Here is a 21,662-nt window from a genome sequence, read left to right on the forward strand (position 1 = left end):
TGATGGCTGTTTCTGTCATCAGTGACACTTGGAATGGGCCACGCCATTTCACCACCACTGGTGCTTTTTTTTACTCCTTAACTAGGACTCAATCTCCTGGTTGGATGTTACAAGCAGCAAAGTCCAAAGGTGGGGTCTGTGCCAGCTGAGCTTCCTGTTGAAGGGGTTTCACAAGAAGCAGTATCCTGGCCACAGATGGCTTTAAATATACATCACTTGCCTCTACCCCCCCACTAGGTTGAGAATTACCAGGGTATTTGCAAACGACGATTGAAAGGGGAATAACTGAATCTCTCTTCTGGGTCGGGCCCTCATTCTCACCAAAGCCAATGTCCAAAGCCCTACCCATGGCATCTTGGTTTCGATTACCAGCTTCAAAAGGTGTTTGTTTCTTGATTCACTTTTTTCTACCATAGCCGAGCTCTGGGGGTTCCAGGGCCTATGGAGGTTCCATTGTATTCCTAAAGAAGCCATAAGCCCTTGAAGGATCTTTCCTGTAAAATGAGTACCCCTATCTGAGTCTATTGCTTCTACAATGCTGTCTCTTGGAATGATTTGTTCCAAAAATGCCTTAATAACTGATCCTGTTGTTGCTGAAGCAGTTGGAAATGCTTCTGGCCACCTTGCTAGCTGACATACGATTACCAGAAGATATGAAGCCTTCCCACTTGGGGCATCTCAGGAAAATCCACCTGGCATCTTTGGAAGGGACATGCAGCCCAAGGCTTCCCTCCCCCGACAAGTTACTTTGTAACTTGGCTGTTTGCTTTAGCACAGATCAAGCAACCTTCAACAGCTTGTTTTGCCAGTCTAAGAAGACCCACAGCAGCATACATCATGAGGAAGGCTTCTGCCAATCCTTAGGAAGTGCAAGGACTGTCCTCATGGAGTTGTTTTAATATTGGTAGGGCCAAAGCTTCTGGTATCTATTGTATGCCATGCCTTGGAAACCAATTATCGACTTTTTTCTCTACCACACTACTTTGAACTATATATCGAACTTCTCTGGTAGAAAAGACAGCTTCCCGGGCAGTGATTGAGTCACTGGTAGCAAAGGGGGATCTTGGAGAGTTCTGGCAAAAGTGTTGCTTTCTGAGTTTCTTCATCCACCAAAAAGGAGACAGAGGCGTCCTGTAACATTCTTCAACTACAGGGAGAGGCCATGGGGCTTTTCCCATGCAGTCTCTCAAATGATTGTGGGACACAGCTACAGGGAGAGGCCATGGGGCTTTTCCCATGCAGTCTCTCAAATGATTGTGGGACACAGCTCCCATTTTATGCTAAGTTCCTGGCCACAGCACCCTCTTGCTTTTCCCCTTTGGCTGAGGTACTCAGGAGGTACAGACTTCCTGAAGTGCCTACTCAATGCCCCCATCTAATATGCACCCCCCTTTTGGTATGGAAAAGGAAGAAGAAGAAACTATTCCTAATTCTATCAAGCCTTTGTTACCTTGCTCTAGATTCAGGAATTTAACACGGCCTTGGCTGGGCAACAGTCTCTGTTGGTTAGTAACAGTTTCTAGAACTAATACTTTCTTCTGTTACTTCCTTATCTGTAAATTCCTAGCCTTGTCTAAGGGCAGATTCACATGGTCTGTTTATAAAGATACATCTATGTTACTCCTTTCACTCCCACACCTTCTTGGCGGTGGGACGGCTCCCCCCGGCACAGCACCTGGCACAAAACCCCCGTATGCACACACACACAGCTGCACTTACCCTGCACTCTGCTGCACACACGCACACACCCTGCACACTAACACCCCCCCTCCATATCCGTACCATGCCGCTCTCAGCCACCCTGCCCCCGCCGTCCCGGCTGGCTGGCAGTACCCACTCCTCACATGCTTCCCCATGCCTTGCATTTCCTTGCTGCCCCCTCTGTAGCCTTCCCTACCTGCCTTTTCTCCACTGCCTTGCATTGACTTGCTCACCCATCCCCCACCTGACTTCCTTTCACATTCGTCTAGGTCTGGCCTTTTCCTTCTAGGACCCTCATTGCCTTGCCTCGCCTCGCAAAGCCACCACTTGCTTTGCCTTGCCCTTGAACCCCTCCCTTGCCTTGCATGACCTTGCTCACCCTTCCCCCACCTTTTCAATAACATTTCATGGCCTTGCCCTGCCCTTTCTGCTCCTCCTAGGAACCTCAAGGCTCTCAAGTATCTCCAGTGTTTCAGGATCACATGAGAGGAAGACCAGGGGAGGACGCTTTTTGCCACACTCATCTGTACGGCAGCCTTTGTCTGGGAGCAATCCTTGCATGTCTTGAATCTTGGAAGGGCAATTCACATTTTGCCCTTGAGCTCTGGGACCAGAATGAGAGTTCTTTTGCATACAAAGGAAAGCAGGTAGCTCAAGTCTTTTAGGTGCAGATTAGCGATGACTCACACGGGATCAAGGCCACACAGATCAGTTGGTCCTGGCCACTTTTGTGTACCAGCAGTCCTTCAATGTACTTCTCACCTGCCTTGCCTTGCCTTGCCAATGCAACAGTTTCCTTGCCTTGCCCTGCTAGCCCTCCGTAGCCTTGCATTCCTTTGCATGGCCATGCCGCACCCTTGACCTGCCTACTGCTTTCCTCCAGGGCCTTGCCTTGCCTAGCCCTTCCTGTTTCTGCCTGGCCTACCCATCAGTGGACTTTCCTTCCTCCTAGAGGCAAGCCTTGCCTCTAACTTCTGGGCCTTCTCTCGCCTACCACTCCATTTGCTTGCCCCTCACTGCTCTGGCCTTGCCTACCTCTCCCTTGACTTGCCCACAATTGCCTGCACTTGGTTTGCAGTGCCTTGCCTGCATGGAAGGCAAGGGAAAGAGTGGTAGGCAGGGCAAAGCAAAGCCAGCAAGTTGTAGGTAGTGCAAGGCAAGGCAGACGTAGGCAAAGGAAGCAGAGCAAGGGTAGCTTAGGAAAAACTAGGCAAGGTACTGAAGGCAAGGCAAGGCCAAGGGACATTTCTCTCCTGGTCCCTGTCCGTGTAGGGGCAATTGTTGGACATATTCAATACTGGAGGTGGATCAGTGGCTGGATGTGTTGTATTTTGGAGGAGGGGATGCCGTTTCTTTGGAGATGGGCTTGTAGTTGCTCTCTTTGGCAAGGAAAGCAGGTTTGGATGTGCACGTGAGGTGCTCTTAGGGATTTTAAAGGCTTTTCCCAACAGGCAGTTCTCTGGGTTAGAGCTGTTCAGCTGTCAGTGGGAATGCAAAGGCCAAGCTCGTGAGCCTTTTTCCCTGGTGCCTTTAGTGTGTGAGCAGTCCTTGGTGCCGTTGTCTTTGGATCCTGACTCTGGGAGAGGGAAGGCTTAGGATGGTACCTAGAGCTGAGAAGGAAAGTGCTGAGAGCAGCGTGTGTGCTGCTAGTTTGAGGGGTGCAGTTGAAGTTGTAGGCAGCAAGAGCTTCCTCAGCTGGCACTGTTTTGAGCTCTGTTTTTGCCAGATGGTTTCAAGTTGGAGGGCGGACTCTGCCAGAGGGAAAAGATTTGTTTGGGCCAAAGAGGTTTGTCTGGCTTTTGGAGTGTGGCATAAAGAAGAGTCTGCTCTTGGAAGGGGAAGATGAGGGAAATCTTTTTGTCCTGACACCGTTGATTTGAGTGCAGGGGCGTTTGCAACTTGCCTCTGCCCTTGGGGTGATTTCGAGCAGCGCCAGGTGCTTGGCCTTCTTTGGCAAGTCCAGAGCGCTATCGTGTGGTTGTTTCAATGAGCGCTCACAGTGCTGGGGAAAAAGCCAAGCGCTTTGCTGGCGTGGCCCCAGTCGTGTGGGAGCAGTTGGTGGAAGAGCTCCGCTGTGCATCCTGCCTCTTGGAGACATAAAAGAATGTGATCCTGTGCGTAGCGGGGAAGCAAGAGGAATCTTTTCATTGTTGGCTGTGCAGTTTCTAAGCGGCAAAAGTAAAGGCAGTTCCAGCACGGCCTCTTTCTTTCAGAACCTTTTCTGTGCCATCATGAACATGCACAACATGTGACTCGAACCCACTGAACTGCATCAAAGGTCCTGGAGATACGCACTTTCCTTCAAGCTCTATGTAGCATCCTACCCTCCACCTCTCGCGGATCCCAAACCCCTTCCAAACATCCAGCAGCTGCATGCAGAGAACAAGTCCTAGAATAAGGTGTTGGCCTTCATAGTCCCTCTAAAGTCTGTAAACTAGGCAAAACCGGTGATCAGCACTTTCCTTCGCAACTATATATAGAGCATCATCACATTCTCTCCAAGTGGGTAAGTCCACCCTTGCAGCGCACCATTTCCAGCCGCAGTTCGGACTAAGAGATGTGCCAGGTAAGAAAGCATTTGTTGACTTTCCTTCTTCTCTGGAAGACTTGATACTTGCAGCGCAATCACTTCCACACACCTTCAGTGTGGCCAAGTTCAAGCAGCTAGAGTTCACAGAGATGGGAGAGTCAGGACAGAAGACATTCTGAAAGTACCGTGTAGTTACAGCAGCATTAAGACTGTGCACAGCAGTCTGCAGCACTGTAGTCTACTTCTCTGACAGATGTGCCATCCCATTGTTGGCTCTCACAGCTCAGTTGCAAGCTGCTCTTCTGAAGAAAAGAACTAGAAGAAAAAGTCAATGCTGAGCTGCACCTTCCCCTTGCCTCACGTAAAGCCACTCCCTGCTGCACTCTGCACTTCTTTCTCCTCTGCATCGACCACTGTGTTTTCTGCATCTCGAAGCCTAAAGTTAAGCGTAACTGTTTCCAGGGAGGGCTGGAAAAGGAATAGGTAACAACACAGCTAAAAGTAGCTGTTGCTGAGCTTCCTCCTTCCCAATGCTAACGTGAATTCGGTAGGCAGGCGAGTGGTAGCCACGCTCCTCTCTTAGCTTGTACGCTGTGTGCATGAGCCTGGTGCTCTGCGCCGTAGTTCATCCTCTTTAGTACCCATGTCGCGCTTTCATTCTGCTGGAGTCAAACCGTCATCTGCTTCTTGCACAGAGAGCACGGTGCTGGCAGAGAAACCCTCCATGCTGCTGCTTCTGCCGAAACACGCCTGGGCTATGCACTTTCTCTCTCTCAGCACTATGTACCACCACATTCTGTTTGCATTGTGCTCTGAATCTTAATGAAAAGATTCTCGGCTACGTCTCACACACAGAACAGTTTTAGGTCAACAAGCTTACCCAGAGCTTGCCCCCGTCGCCTTGAAACTTATATTTGCACCACATTCCAGTGGTACTCCTCTTTTCTTTCCAGCCTGCACAGCGCCGGCAGATCACGGTGCTCTCTGCACCTTCCTTCTCACTTCCAAGTACCACGGCGCACCTTGCAGCCTTGCAGGGAGCAAAGGCGCGGATAGATGTCTCACACCGAAGAACGTGCCAGGATGAAAAGATGTTCCTCCTTTCCCCTCGTTGTCGCCCGGATTGTGGTGCTGTGTTGAAAGTCTTGGCCAGCGAAAGGCTAATCCAGCAAGGGCTACTATCCTGAAGCATTTGGCTGAGCAAGAGCTACACAGATAGTTTGGAATCTGTGAAACAGCAAGTAAACGACTGTAACTCGAACTGGGGAAAATCCGTGCACAGAACACTGTGGATGCGTGCAGCATCCACGCTGAAGAGTGGGACAGCTCAAAGCCATCGCTGGGCTTCACTTCTGTCCAGAGCACAGAAGGCGAAGAACCAAGCAGCTGGGCACCGGGCTCATGTACTCAGGGGAGCCAATTTCAAATGTCCAGCCAAGAGCTGCTTCACAAGCACATGCAGCTGAGAATGCTCTGGCTGCTTCAGAAAGGAAGGCGCAGCCCTTGCACTCCATCACACAAGCTGGCCAGAAAGAGTTTCTTACACCTGCCGTGTTGCAGAGTCCACGCAGCTTGAGCGCACACAGAAGGACGCGTCCAGAAAGAAGGCGTTCTTCAAGTCCCCCTTCTCTAAGCAGCCTTGAAACTGAGCACAACACACTGCGCCTCGGCAGCTTCTTTCTCAGAGAGATGTGCCCTCACATGATGCACTCTCGCAGTTCCGTTGCCCACTTGCAGCAGCTGCTGCCAAAGAAAAAGGCTCCAGAAGTCAAAGCCTCTGCTGGGCTGCACTTTCCCCTTGCCTCACGTCAAGCACCAGAAATTGTCTGCTGCAATTGTCTGCTGCTGTACTTCCCTTCTCCGCCGCATCTACCCTGTCATCTCTGCATCTCCAAGCATAGACCTAGCGCAATTCTTTCCAGGGAAAGCTGGAAGAGAAATAGGTAGCAGCACAAGTAGCCGCAAGTTGAACTTTCTGGTTCTGACTGCTAAAGTGAATCTGCAAACAAGCGAGTGACAGCCACGCTTCCTCTTGCAGCCTGTGCGATTCGCACACCAGCTCGGTGCTCTGCGCCTTCATTCTTACGCTCTTCATAGCATGGCACACTTCCGTTTTGCTGGAGACGAACAGTTGTCTGCTTCTCCCACAAAGAGCACGGTGCTGGCAGCGAAACCCTCCAGGCTGCTGCTTCTGCCGAAACACGCCTGGGCTATGCACTTTCTCTCTCAGTGCTAGGTAGTACTACATTCTGTCTGTGTTGTGCTCTGAATCTTAACAAAAAGATTCTCAGCTATGTCTGGCACAGAGAACAGTTTTAGGTCAACGAGCTTGCCCAGAGCTTGCCTCTGTCACCTACAAACTTGTATTTGCACCACATTCCAGTGGTACTCCTCTTTCCTTTACAGCCTCACAACGTCGTCTGATCGCGGTGTCCTCTGCCGCTTCCTTCTTGCTTCCAAGTACCACAGCGCATCTTACAGCCTTGCAGGGAGCAAAGGCGCGGATAGACGTCTCACACAGAAGAACGTGCCAGGACGAAAAGATGTTCTTCCTTTCTCCTTGTCGTCTCCCAGATTGTGGTGCTGTGTTGAAAGTTTTGGCCAGCAAAAGCCTAATCCAGCAAGGGCTTCTCTCCTGACGCATTTTGCTGAGCGAGAGCTACACGGATAGTTTGGAATCTGTGAAAGAGAAAGAAAAATATTTTACCCTTAACTGGGGAAAATCCGTGCACAGAACACTGTGGATGCATGCAGCATCCACGCTGAAGAGTGGGACAGCTCAAAGCCATCGCTGGGCTTCCGTTCTTTCCAGAGCACAGAAGGTGAAGAATAAAAGAGCTGGGCACTGTGCTAGTGTGCTGAGTATACCTAATTTCAAAAGTCCAGCCAAGAGCTGCTCCACAAGCAGATTCAGCTGAGAATGGTCTGGCTGCTTCAGAGAGTAAGGCGCAGCCGTTGCACTCCATCACACAAGCTGGCCAGAAACAGTTTCTTACACCTGCAGTGTTGCAGAGTCCATGCAGCTCTAGCGCGCCCAGAAGGACGCGTCCAGAAAGAAGGCGTTCTTGAATCTGAACACAACACACTGCAGCTCAGGAGCTTCTTTCTCAGAGAGATGTGCCCTCACATGATGCACTCTCGCAGTTCCGTTGCCCACTTGCAGCAGCTGCTGCCAAAGAAAAAGGCTCCAGAAGTCAAAGCCACTGCTGGGCTGAACCTTCCCCTTGCCTCATGTAAAGCAACAGAAACTATCTGCTGCACTTTGTACTTCCCTTCTCTGCCGCATCTACCACTGTCATCTCTGCATCTTGAAGCATAGACCTAGCGCAATTGTTTCCCGGGAAAGCTGGAATAGAAATAGGTAGCAGCACAAGTAGCTGCAAGTTGAACTTTCTGTTTCCGACTGCTAACATGAATCTGCAAACAAGCGAGTGGCAGGCGCGCTTCCTCTTGCAGCCTGTGCGATGCACACACCAGCCCGGTGCTCTTCGCCGTCCTTCATCCTCTTAAGTACCCATGTAGCACTTGCATTCTGCCAGAGTCAAACCGTTGTCTACTTCTTGCACACAGTGCCGGCAGCGAAACCCTCCATGCTGCTGCTTCTGCCGAAACACGCCTGGGCTATGCACTTTCTCTCTCAGCGCTATGTACCACCACCTTCTGTCTACGTTGTAGCCTGAATCTTAACGAAAATGTTCTCGGCTACGTCTCGGGCATAGAACTGTTCCGGGACAATACATGTGTTTTATTACCACTTCTTGTACCAAGACTCTGGTGCTGCGTTGAAACTGTTGGCCAGGGAAAGGCTAATCCAGCAAGTGCTTCTCTCCTGACACATTTCTCTGAGCAAGAGCTACGCTGACAGTTTGGACTCTGCAAAGCAGAAAGGCTATGCTTGCACATAGCGCTGAGGAAAATCTGTGCACAGTGCGCTCTGGATGCATGCAATACACACACTGAAGAGAGCCAAAGCTGAATGCTTCAGTTCTGTCCAGCGCAGGTAAGGAGAAGAACGAAGCCGCAGAGCACCGCGCTCGCCTGCGCATCGCCAGGCTTGCAAGACGAGTGTGGCTGCCACTCCCCCGCTTTCTGAATTCTTTTTTTAGCCTTGGGAAGGAGGCAGTTCAGGGACTGTTACTTGTGCTGCTGCCTAGTCCTCTCCCAGCTGGACGTGGAAGCAAGTGCACTTCCCTTCAGTCTCGAACTTCCGGAGAACACGATGGCAGGATACAGTGGAGAAGAGAAGTACATACCAGGGTGCACCGCTGAGCTTGATGTTCCTTTCGAGCGGAAGGCGAAGGTGCAGCCCAGTACTGGCTTGTACTAGTACAGCCGTTCTCCCTGAGAGCTGTTGTTGGAGGTTGGCAACGGAGCTGCAAGAGCCACAAAGAAGGCGGACGCCTGTCTCCAGAAGAAAGGTACAGAGACACAGTGCGATGTGCGCTTTTGAAGGCTGCTTGGAGAAGGGGTACTTGCAGGAACGCCTTCTGCTCTGGTGCTGTGCTTCTGGCTGAGCTCTAGCTGCATGGACCCTGCAGCACTGAGGGATGAAGAAAGTGCTTATCTCCACGCTTTGGGATGGAGCACGAGCGGCTGCACATTACTTTTCGCAGCAGCAAGAACATTCTCAGCTGACTCGGATTGTGAAGGCACATCTACTGGCTTCTGCAAGTCAGTGCGCCGCACCCACAAGCCCGGTGCTCTGCAGCTTCATTTTTCGCCTGCCTTACGTTGTGTGCACGGAAGAGAAGCCCAGTGACGGCATTCAACTTTGCAGCTTTTCAGCCTGCATATCGCACGCAGAGCCACCGTGTGCTGTGCAGTTTCTCCTCGGCTCGAGGTCCAAGGATAGCCTTTCGGTTTTGCAGTGTCCATGCTGTCCGTGTAGCTTTCGCTCAGCCAGCTTTGCCCAGGGAGAAGTGCTTGCTGGAGGAGTCTTTCAAAGTGCAAGACCTTTAAGGCAGCACCTCAATCTGGGCCACGCGAAGGGGTGGGGAAGAACGTGCTTTTGTCCTGGTACCTTGCTCTGTGCAAGACGTCCACGGGGATCTTTTGCTCCTTGCGAGACTGCAGTGTGCACCGTGGTACTTGGAGCTGAGAAGGACCGGGCAGACAGTCCCATCAGCTGGATGGTGCTTCGCAGCTTTGGAAAGGAAAGAGGACTGTCCCTGAAAGGTGTGGGTGTAAAGATGTTGCCGCAGATGTCTGGGGTAAACTCCGGGCAAGCTTGTTGTCCTGGCACGGTTCTCTGTGCGAGGCGCAGCCGAAAAGCTTTCCCTTTCGATTCAGATGACAAGAGAGGCAGACTGTGGTGGTACCATAGTGCTTAGAAGGAAATGTGTATGGCTCAGACATGTGTCGGCAGTAGCAGTGGGCTGGAATACTTCCCTGCCGGCATGGTGTTTCATGCATGAAGTAGACGGCTATTCGCCTCCAAGAGAATAAAGATGAAGGTTAGAAAAGGCGAAGAATGAAGCCGCAGAGCACCGGACTTGCGTATGCATCGTAGAAGCTTACGATAGGGTGGCTGCCACTCTCCTGCCTGCTGAATTCACGTTAGAAGTAGCAAGGGATATGTTTAACGACAGCTGGTTGTGCCTCTTCCTAGTCCTTTTCCAGCCCTATGTGTAAACAATTTCGCAGACCTTTAAGCTCCAAGACCTAGACTACACAATGGTAGATGTAGCAGAGGAGTACAGAGTGCAGTGATGATTTTGTTGTGACTTATGTGCGGCAAGAGGAACATGCAGCCCAGCAGTGGCTTTTACTTCTACAGTGTATTTACAGAGCTGCTGGAGGTTGGCAGCTGAACTGCAAGAATGAAAAATACATGAGAGTCCATAGATGTCAGAAAGAAGGCCCGTAGTCCTAGTACGCTCTGCGCAATTTAAATGCTGCTAGGTGAAATGGCTACTTTAGGAATGTGTTATGTCCTGACACTTCCTTCTCTGCGAGCTCTAGGGACTTGGACTCAGCGACACTGAAGGTGTGTGAAAGTGATTGCCCTGCAGATCAGGTTTCACGGAGAAGGGGGAAGGTCAGCAAATGCTTTCTGTTCTGGTACATCTCTCAGTCCAAACTGCAGCTGGAAACCCTTTGCTGTAACGACTGACTGTGACACCTTGAGCGAATGTGTTGATGAAAGATATACAGTTGAGAAGGAAAGTGCGAGTCAGTAGTGTGCTTCGTCTAGTTTACAGACTGCAAAGGGACTTCGAAGGCCAGCCCTGGCTTTTTGTTCTAGGACTTTTTCTTTGGGAACAGCTCCTGGATGTTTTGAAGGGATTTGGGTCTCCGTTAGTGAGGGGGTAAGATGGTACATAGCACTTGAGAGAAAGTGCATGTGTCCAGGGAGTTTGATGCAGATAAGTTGGTGCGAGTTACATGTTGAGCAGCTGATCACACAGAAAAGGTTTCAAAAGAAAGAGGCCGTGCTGGAATTGCCTTTTCTTTTGCAGGTTTTAAACTGCACAGCCGAAAATGAAAAGATTGCTCTTCCTTTGCCGCTAGATGCAGGATCACCTTCTTTCAAGTCTCCAAGATCAAGGATGCACAGTGGAGCCCTTCCACCAACTGCTCCCACATCAATGGGGCCGGGCCAGAGAAGGGCTTGGCTTTGTCCTGGGTACCGTCAGCGCTCATCGAAACAACCACACGATGGCGCTGTCGACCTGCAAAAGAAGGACACGTGCCTCACGCAGCTCAAAACCATGCCAAGGGCAGAGACAAGTCGGAAACGTCCCTGTTCTCAAATCAACTGTGTCAGGACAAAAAGATTTCGCTATTCTTCCTCTTCTAAGTGCAAACTCTTCTTTGCACCACACTCAAAGGGCAACACGAACTTCTTTGCCCTAACAAATCCTTTCACTCTTGCCCTGTCCAGCCACAAATTCGAAACCATCTGGCAAAAACAGCTCACAAAAGCGCCTGCTGAGGAAGCTCTTGCTGCCTACAACTTCAGCTGCACCCATCGATTTACCCGCAGACACCCTGCTATTGGCAATTTCCTTCTCAGATCTAGATACCATCCTAAGCCTTCAGTCTCATGGAGTCAGGATCCAAATGGAATGCCACCAAGGACTGCTTACACACTAAAGGGACAAAAAGCTCAGTAATTTGGCATTTGCCTTCCCACTGGCAGTTCAACAGCTCTAACCCAGTGAACTGGCAATTGTGAAAAGCCTTTAAATTCAGTAAGAGCAACCAGTGTGCACATCCAACTTGCTTTCTTTGCCAAAGAGAGGAACTATAAGCCCATCTCAAAAGACATGGCATCTCCTCCTCCAAAATACAAAACATCCAGCACCTGATCCCATACAAAGGTGCCAGAACACTGTTACTGGGAATTATCTGCCCAGGGTACTAGATAAGCTGCACACCAAGATTCAGTGTAGCTGCTTACCTTGTCCAAAAGATGTATGCTGCTAGAATTTCAGAAGGCCACCTCTGAGAAGTGGAAACCACATGCCAAATTGAATCTTTCAGGAGATAACCTTACGAAGATGGATGTCGATGCCATGCAGTACTTCCATACCAAATATGCCAGGACAGAAAGTTGCTGCTGCCCTTGACCTCCGCTTCTTACCAGCACCTCCAAATCTGGGAGGATTTTTTTTTCCTTTCCATGAAAAAGCCTTGCCATTCTCGTTCAGGAACTTACACAGCCAAAGTTGCATACTAGCTCCCATTTTGCATATGTCCAACAATTGCTCCTACACAGAAGGTGCTAGGAGAGAAATATCTCGCTGGGCTATTGCTCCGCATGGTACCTTAACATCTGCTCCACCAACACTGGCACTATGTGCTTTGCTTCCCAAGGAAAGGTAGTCTGAGTCACTTGGCCTTGTCTTGCCTTCAGTATTGTGCCTGGTTTTTCCTAAAGCTACCCTTGCTTTGCTTCCCTTGCCTACGTCTGCTTTGCCTCGCCTTACCTACCACTTCCTTGCTTTACTTTGCCCTGCCTACCACTCTTGCCCTTGCCTTCCATGCAGGCAAGGCACTGCAAACCAAGTGCAGGCAATTGTGGGCAAGTCAAGGGAGAGGTAGGCAAGGCCAGAGCAGTGAGGGGCAAGCAAATGGAGTGGTAGGCGAGAGAAGGCCCAGAAGTTAGAGGCAAGGCTGGGTATAGGAAGGAAAGTCCACTGATGGGTAGGCCAGGCAGAAACAGGAAGGGCTAGGCGAGGCAAGGCTGGGTATAGGAAGGAAAGTCCACTGATGGGTAGGCCAGGCAGAAACAGGAAGGGCTAGGCAAGGCAAGGCCCTGGAGGAAAGCAGTAGGCAGGTCAAGGGTGCGGCATGGCCATGCAAAGGAATGCAAGGCTACGGAGGGCTAGCAGGGCAAGGCAAGGAAACTGTTGCATTGGCAAGGCAAGGCAAGGCAGGTGAGAAGTACATTGAAGGACTTCTAGTACACAAAATTGGCCAGGCCCAACTGATCTGTGTGGCCTTGATCCCACATGGGCAGTCTCTAATCTGCATCTAAAACACGGGGTCTACCTGTATGCAAAAGAACTCTCATTCTGATTGCAGAGCCCAAGGGTGAAATGTGGATTGCATGTCCAAAATTTAACACATGCAAACACTGGTCCCAGACAAAAGCTGCCAAGAAAGACGGGTTTGGCTGCATGGGACCTCCCCTGGGCATCTTCTCATGTGCTTCTGAAACACTTTTGATACACTTCAGTGTGAAGAAAGCTTCTGCTCCCAAAACTACCAAGAAGACAGAGACTGGTACAAATCAGAAGGATGCAGTTTAAATGGTTTTTTACATGTTTGCTGTTTGCCCAACTGGTAACCATGGTTCAGGGTTCACCCCATGATTTGCATAAGACTGTGGTCCAAAATGTGTCCAAAATTCTTAGTAAGAGCGATTGCTGCATCTGTACTCAGTTACCGCCCCTGGATGGGAGGGGTCATGTCGCGATAGAGGGGAAACCCAGACGCTCAATATGAGTGATCAACAGGAATCCGATTTATTGATTGTACCAAAGATTCTTATATACTATCAATAATAGGCTCATGCATATTCGTAAAAGGCGCATTCTAAGTGGTTCATGTCTTCTAAGTCGATCTCTAACCCCTCCTTTAGTCCCCCTTCTGTGGTCAGCAGTTCTCCTTTTTCTCTGGCCTTCTAACCACAGATGTCTATTGTTTTGCTGCCAAAACCTATCCTTGCTAACTCTGCAGATAAACCCGTAGCTCAGCAATAAGACTCAATGGTGGTTCAGTTATTGAGCAAGATACATGTAATATTCTGAAACTTCAGTTGTTACACATAATGTGTGGTGCAGTGTTCTGTGAGACCTTGCTCAGCTAACTGCAAGGGTCTATGTGCCCGTTCTCACATAGCCAGCTTCTCAGATCAGTAAGCTGCAAAGAATCTATATGTCCCTTCTCACGTAACCAATCCTTCACAGGGTCACTAGCCATTGATTGGCATTTTAATGGAAGAGAACTGCACTGAAACGTGGGAACCAATTAATAGCACCCTTCTGTCCCCCATACCCCTGAGTGGCCCGGTAGAGCGTGCAAACTATAAGGTTCCTTGTGCAATTGTAAACACCAGAGGAAAAGCCGTTCTTCCTTCATATTGTCATAAGACCCATTTCAGGGAAATAATAGACCCAAGAATTGCACCAAAGATTAAATTGACAGGGTGGAGACTGGCTCAGCTATTTGGGACGGGGTTGTATTGGATATGTGGTGATAAGGCCTGGAAAGTTATGCCAGTGAACAAAGACCAGGCTTGTGCCATTGAAGCTGTGGTCCCAAATATAACAATATTTATTTGACCATCTTGAAAAACCAAATGAGAGGAGAAAAAGACCTCTTAATCCCCTCATTGAACATCCCACACTTTTCCATAGCATAATCAGAGCCCTCGTACCCGCTTACGGAGTGGTTGAACTGGAGAGAGCATTGTAAACATCTCTGCCGTCATTGAACGTACTGAGCAGCATACTGCAGATGCAATTTCAGCCTTACAGGAGGAAGTTGACAGTCTGTCCCGTGAAGGATGCCAAAACAGGATAACTCCCAATTTCATACTTGCCGCACAAGGAGGTGTATGTGCTATTGTCAATACCACCTGTTGTTCTTATGTGGACCAAGATGGGAGAATTAAGAAAGATTTAGATGAAATTCAGAAGGGAACTCAAATTCTACATGAAGTAGCTTCTAGAAATAACACCTTAAATTTTGATCATATTTTTGATACCCTCACCTCATGGCTACCAAACTGGGCCTGGGTAAAAGAAATATTCATAATAGCTGTAATTGTAGTTATTATCTGTGTAATAGCCTGTAGAGCAGCCGGTTGTGTAAACCAGTTCTGCGGGTAAAAAACAGAGTAGAGACTAGACAAGGTAGAGTTTTGTTAGTTTCTAAAAGGGGGGAAATGATGCCATGAAGATTTTTTGCCTTTTCTTTTATACCCCTGTTATACCTTTTTTACAACTTCTGTATTTTTAGTGCTTTTTGCCTACATTCTTGGACTTGTTTGTCAAGCTGAGAGACTAAACATTTTAGAAGCTTCATAGGTAGAGGATAGTGTGCCCCAGACTCCAAGGTCCTCTCCAGAACACATTCTGTAAACTAAGATAGAACCATCCAGGGGAAGGCTCCTTGGAGAGGGGGGCTCACTTGAGCCTTTCATTGGGGAATCTTTGATAGATATGCTAATTAGTAAGACCTAGAATGTTATACCAGATCTTGTGGGGGGGGCATTGCAGTGTGCATTTTGGTGCATTTGACCTGGACGCGTGCACCTAAGGATGCTTAAAATAAATACCAAGGTAAAATCCCTTTTCCTCTTCTAACCGTGTTTGACTCTTGATTTCAAGACCAGGAAAAGGAATCAGTGTCAGCTGAGAATGATCTTCCTTGCTCAAGCCCTACCTGGCATCCAATGAACTGCCTCACACAGCCTGGAAACATGCTCCTTCCCTCAAGCTCCAGGTACCAGCGGAGTCTCTCACTCTCGCATATCCCCAAAAGCTTAAAACATCTAGCAGCTGCTTCCAAGCAACAAGGCCTATGGACTCTGCGAGGCGTACAGGTGATTCTCCCTTTCCTTCTGCACCACATGTCCTCTCGATGTCGCTGAGTCCACAGAGAAACCACACGGCCTTTCCACTTGGAAGAGCTAAATGCACCAGGAGGGAAAGCTTTTGCTAAGCTGCCCCCTGGCGGTTTCCTCTCAGCCTTTCACATTCGGAGAAAGTACTGAAGCTATCCACTGAGAGCTGGAAAGAGGCCGATGCGCTTCTCGCACAGAACAATGTCCCAGGACACGCAGGCAGACAGGGAGGCCACATGCGCACAGAGAGTCGCTCCAGTTGCCCTCCGCCTTGCAGCCTTGAAAACAGCGGGCAGAGGAGCTCTGCACATTCCTCCTTTCATACTTTCTGCATCAGCTCCCATCAGTGTACAATTCCCAGTCTGGATCCTTCAAAGGAACATCCTTGAGGTCTGGTCTGCTGGAATAAGTTTCCTCTATTGTCTGCAAACAATCATGCTCAGGCACACTGTCAAGTAACATGGATGATAAAAACGTCGCAGGGTTTACCACAGAAGTTGTCTTTAGAGTAACATCATCCTGTTCTAACAACACAGATTGGTATTTGAGCATCCTGCTAGGGGAGAGCCAGTGTCCCCCCTTTTGCTCCAGCACATTTATCACTGCATGGGGTACAGACATGACAATGTGCTGCCCAAGGGTGAATTTAAGGGCCTCCTGTATCAGAAGGACTGTTGCTGCCACAGCTTTCAAGCATCCTGGCCAACCCTGGGCTACATTGTCTAGTTGTTTTGAAAAATAGGCCACAGCTCTTCTCAGGTCTCCAAGGTGCTGTGCCAGTACCCCCAGAGCAACATTCAGTCGCTCATGTGTAAAGAGTTCAAAAGGTTTAGTCAAGTCTGGCAGTCCCAGAGCTGGGGCTGACATCAAGGAATGTTTCAGCTGTTTAAATGCAGCCCTGGCATTCTCTGTCCACAGGATTGTCCCCTTTTTCAGCTGCTTTAGGGACCTCATATAAAGGTCTTACCAGTAGACCATAGTTTGATACCCACAGACAACACCAACCTACCATCCCCAGGAAGGCCTGCATCTCCCTTATGGTATGGGGCTCTGGAAGTCAACAGATGGCTTCCTTCCATTCTCTGCTGAGTTGTTGATGTCCACGGAAAATTTCCAGGCCCAGGTATACTACTGTTTCCCTGGCAACCTGTGCCTTCTCTTTCAAGACCCAATACCCACTTTGGCCTAAAAAGTTCAACAGACTTACAGTGAGCTGGATGCAGTCATCTCTCATCTTGGCTGCTATCAAGATGTCATCAACATACTGGAGAACCGCTTCCCCTGGTTCTTGTTTCCTCCAGTCCTCAAGCTCCTTTGACAGCTGGTTTCCGAATACGGTCAGGCTGTTTTTGAATCCTTGTGGTAAAACTGTCATGGTGAGCTGGATCTTTCTCCCTGTTTCAGGATTCTCCCACTCAAAAGCAAAGAGTTCTTGGCTATTCTTATGCACAGGAATGCAGAAAAAGGCGTCCTTGAGATCTAAAACAGTGAACCACCCTAATTCATTGGTTAGTGTTGTCAAAAGTGTGTAAGGATTAGCTACCACTAGGTGTATGTCCTCTGTTATCTTACTAATTTCCCCCAAATCCTTGTACCAACCTGTAGCTTTTACCATCAGCTTTCTTTACTGGCAAGATTGGTGTGTTGCACCTGGATTCATATTCCACTAACAACCCAAATTTGAGAAACTTTTAAATCACAGGTACTAATCCCTTGTGAGCTTCTAATTTCAGAGGATATTGTCTTTGCCTTACTGGTGTAGCCCCTGCTTTGAGTGTGATACAGGTTCAGCTTTTTTGGATCTCCCAGGAGAATCATTGGCCCACATTATTTGAATGACAGCCTCTTCAACTTCTTTGGGAATTTTTCCATGGCATTCCTGTACAAGTATAGCAGCTGCTTCGATAATTTTAGATTCTGGGATTATTACTTTCACTCGCCACTCCTTGGAAAACCTAATTTCTGCTTCCAAATTTTCCAATAAATCTCTGTCCAATAATGGCATTGGGGAATTTGGCATATACAGGAACTGGTGAGTGACCCAGTGTTTTCCCAATTTAAATTTCAAAGGTTGGAGAAAAGGCCTTTTTTCACTTACCCCTGTAGCTCCGATCACATTCACGGTGTCTTGACTCAATTTACCTTTTAAAGTATTTAATACAGAACATGTTGCCCCTGTATCAACCAGAAATTCAACATCATGATTCCCCAGCTTAGCTACAACCGAAGGCTCTGCTGGGGTAGTTACCTTCGGTCCCCGCCAGTCCATATTTACAGTTAGTTCCAGAACTGGGGGCTTCTTTTCTGCTCATGATGGACACTCATTTTCCAATGCCCCCGCTTTTTGCAAATTGAGCATTGGTCCTCAGCTAGGGGAAAAGGAGGGCCCCTTTTTGATGTGTCAGATGACTCTCCCTTATCATACTTCTTCTTGTGGTGGGGTTTATTATGTTTATCTTTGTCTGCTAAGTCTCTGTTCTGGTATACCTTCCAGACTACATTCAACAATTTGCTTATGTCCAGTGGCCCATCTATCTTTTGCAGCTTTTTCTTTATGTCATTCGCCGATTGACCTATAAACAGGTAGGCCAGGTGGATCTGCTGCTCAGGTGAATCAGGGTCTAGGGCAGTGTATTTTTGTGCAGCCTCCTTAAGCCTATTTAGAAACTCGGGGGGGCGGGGGTCTCATTTGGATTTTGTTTGATCTCATATAGCCTAGCCCAATTCACTGCTTTAGGAACGGCATATTTTAACCCAACAACCACCCATTTCTGGTATCGCTTCAGCTTTTGCATCTCTTCTGGGACACTGGGATCCCAGCCAGAGTTTGCTAGAGAATAGATGTCATTAACTGACCCTTGGAGACTCCCAGTTGCAATTTGAGTTTCTATAGCAGATATAGCAGCTTTGTTGACCATTTCTCTCTCTGTTTTATCCAATAATTCATCTAGCATAATATTTAGATGACCCCAATCTGGGTTTTGGGATTTTATGGCCATTTCTACACGCATAGCTACTCTCTCTGGGTTGTCCCTGTACTTCCCATTTGAGTTTTTCCACTGCTGTAATTCTCCAAGGGAAAATGATGTCTTTATATAAATCATTCCCTGATTTCCCACATCCTGTCTGAGAGGTGCTTCTAATGCAAGTTCTTCCTCCCTCTCTTTATCTGCTTTGGACCTTGTGTGTTTAGCGATGGGACTGACTGCTTTCATAGCTTCTAGGGCTATCTTGCCCCTTCTTCTACCGCCCTCTCCATGGGAACCATCTGTATTGGAATTATCCCATTCGCTTTTAATTGAAATTGCTTCATGGGTTTTAAAGATTGTTCCAGCCGAATGTTGATCAGGAACTGTCTTGCTTCTTGTGGCACTGGAGGGGTAGGGAGGCAGGGGCTGCAAGCAGCTTCTCCCGTCCCTAGCTCAGCAAGAGGCGCCTGGGTCGGGGCCATCCTGTCTGCCCTCAGCTTTAACACTGGCCACGCCGCAGGGTGGGGAAAGTGACCGGCTCCTCCTGTCTCTGGCTCAGAAACTTGGAATTCGCTGCACTGGCGAAGGTACTCAGAACTGCCCTTCCCCATTTCTGCCTTCACTTCCGTGTTTGGGGAACTTGGGGAAAGGTGGCCAGCCCACCCCTTCCCCTCCCCCTTCCCCGTCTCTGCCTCTGGAAAAGTCAGGGGGTGGTGGCCAGTCCGCCCCTTCTCTGCTTCTGGGGCGGTAAGGGGGTGGTGGCATAGCCGCATCTCTCCCGCCTCCATGCCCACCCTCCACTCCTGATGAGGCTGGGGGGAGGGAGGCCCCACGCCGCTCCTCTGGCTTTGAGCTGGCCACTCGCTCCCTCCCCCACCCCCGCTCGGACAGCGGTGGAGGTGGTGGGGACGGCGGTGCACCGGCAGTGCCACTACTCCTCCATCCCACACTTGTGCAGAGCCACCGCCCCTCCACTTCCTGCCCCCACCTCCACCTATGCGGGCTGCCCGGGTGGTTGAATGGGGGAGAGACCCCCCCCCCCCCCCCCCCCATCACGCAAAGCTAGGGCCACCATATCTAGATCTGTCATATTGATTTCTCTGTCCGTATTAGTATGTGAGCTAGCTTGCTGCGACTTTTTCTTTCCCTTTTTCCTCCTCAAAGTCATTTCCATATTACTTCTGTCTACTACATATGCTTCTTCCCTGTTCAGATACATAGCAAAAAGTTCTGCATATCTTAGTTCATCAAACCTATGTAATGATCTCAGTTCTACTATCAGGTCAGTAATGATGTTATTTTCCAAACTCCCATAGCGAGGCCAATTTCCTTGACTTAATTTTAAAGTTGGCCAAACTCGTGTGGATAGTCTGATCAATTCTCAGGTGTCCAAAGTAGTTTTTCGCCCTGTCAGCCATTTCCAGTGTTTTATTATCAACTTTAACAAGCTGTTAGGAGGGACTTTTTCATTTTCATCTGAAAAAACACCACCCATGTTTGCTCATAGACAGAAAAACTCTACCAGAGGGAAGCTTTTAACTCCGGAATTCAGCCTGGAATCTGGCCTCGGAATTCCGACTTCCCAGGCAGTTTATCTAGCTTACTACACAACACTTTAAAACAGCACTTTAAAATACTAAAAAGCAACTAGTTTTAGCAAACAGTAAATGCGCACGCACAAAAATCTGGTCTCAACAGGATGCGAGCCCACAGCCTCCCGACGTCCTAACCAACCAACCAACCAAACTCTCAAATATCTGAGCCACTCCTGCGGCTATGTGGAGTGCAGCCTCTGGGCTCCTGTGGACTTCACGGAGGGCGTCCCCTCCTTTCCACAGTTTGCAGAGGAAAGGTTTAAGCTTTCCCCTTTCATGGGCTTCTCTGCCCCCAACCTTTTCAACCCCCTTGGAGATCTCCTTCCCTAGTGCTAGCACAATCTCTGTAATACCGGTCCTCTTTTACCTCACCTTCCTTTCCGTGCTTCTGCCTTTCTGTGCTGGGTCCTAAAGTCCTGGTCACAGTCCTGGATTGTTTCTCCAGCCCCTCTGTAATTTGCTGGCAGAGAGAGGGGCAAAGCAAGATGTGTTCCAACCCAAGACTGTGAGTTTCAAGGTCTTTAGGGTCCCTTCGTGGTCGCCAGCAACTGATGCCTTTTCCTGGTCTTAAAATCAAGAGTCAAACACGGTTAGAAGAGGAAAAGGGATTTTACCTTGGTATTTATTTTAAGCATCCTTAGGTGCACACATCCAGGTCAAATGCACCAAAATGCACACTGCAATGCCCCCCCACAAGATCTGGTATAACATTCTAGGTCTTACTAATTAGCATATCTATCAAAGATTCCCCAATGAGAGGCTCGAGTGAGCCCCCCTCCCCAAGGAGCCTTCCCCTGGATGGTTCTATCTTAGTTTACAGAATGTGTTCTGGAGAGGACCTTGGGGTCTGGGGCGCACTGATCCCTAGCTATGAAGCTTCTAAAATGTTTAGTCTCTCAGCTTGACAAACAAGTCCAAGAATGTAGGCAAAAAGCACTAAGAATACAGAAGTTGTAAAAAAGGTATAACGGGGGTATAAAAGAAAAGGCAAAAAATCTTCATGGCATCAACACCACTGCCAGTCCTAGTAGAGATTGGTGCTATGCACTTTTCTTTGCAGATCTACATACTATGGCCTTCGGGCACTCTGGCAGCCTGAATCTAAACTGAAGGGTTGTCGCAGCGGGGATTACTGCAACAAGTATATTTCAAACCAGGAGTCCCGTGGAAATGAAGTATATATGGACAGATTCGTGGTAGATGTTTCAGAGATGTTTATTTCTCCAGCCGCATGGCTGGGGCTCTGCTCAGGAACTCCGCAGTCACGGGACCCAAGGGTCCTTGGCGTTATCAGGGAACCCAAACCAACCAATGGGGAATGAAGCTGAGCAGGGGCAGGGAAACCCCGTGTCTCCCCCCCAGGGCCCATCTCCCAGGGCTCCATGGCAGGGGGGAAGGGACCCCAACAAAGGGTTTCCAGCTACGGCCCTATTAGCGAATGAGAAAAAGTAAAGAATGTTTCCCTATTGCCTCTTGGTAGGTAAACGTTTGAAAATTAAAGTTTTAATTTGTTGCTAACAAAAAATTTAGAAACTGCTTTAATCCAGAAAAAGAGGCACCCGGCTGAGTGTTATTACCAGAACTTGTAGTCAATACGAGCGAGCTAGTATCAGACTGGGGATAAAGCAGGCAAGAGAACAGTAACTCTTGACACATTACGCGAACTAGCTGCAGACTTTTGATATATGAGGTGAGCTTTTGATACCCCAAGCAAGCAAGCAGTAAACTTTTCCACACATTAGGCAAGCCAGCCAATGAACTTTGTGAAATGGAAATGACGATGGCTCCTC

General features: G+C 48.8%; 1 long non-coding RNA gene across 1 annotated transcript; it reads right to left on the reverse strand.

Annotated features, from left to right (window-relative positions):
- Positions 1 to 6,545: 6,545 nt before the first annotated feature.
- LOC125324423 lies at positions 6,546 to 7,891 on the reverse strand. The gene is made up of 3 exons (XR_007202966.1): positions 7,798 to 7,891; positions 6,711 to 6,713; positions 6,546 to 6,570 (listed from the first exon to the last, which is right to left on the reverse strand). It is a non-coding gene; the product is annotated as an uncharacterized LOC125324423 (long non-coding RNA).
- Between the last annotated feature and the right edge of the window lie 13,771 nt (positions 7,892 to 21,662).

Source organism: Corvus hawaiiensis, chromosome 4, assembly GCF_020740725.1.
Source record: "Corvus hawaiiensis isolate bCorHaw1 chromosome 4, bCorHaw1.pri.cur, whole genome shotgun sequence".
Taxonomy (NCBI): Eukaryota; Metazoa; Chordata; class Aves; order Passeriformes; family Corvidae; genus Corvus; species Corvus hawaiiensis.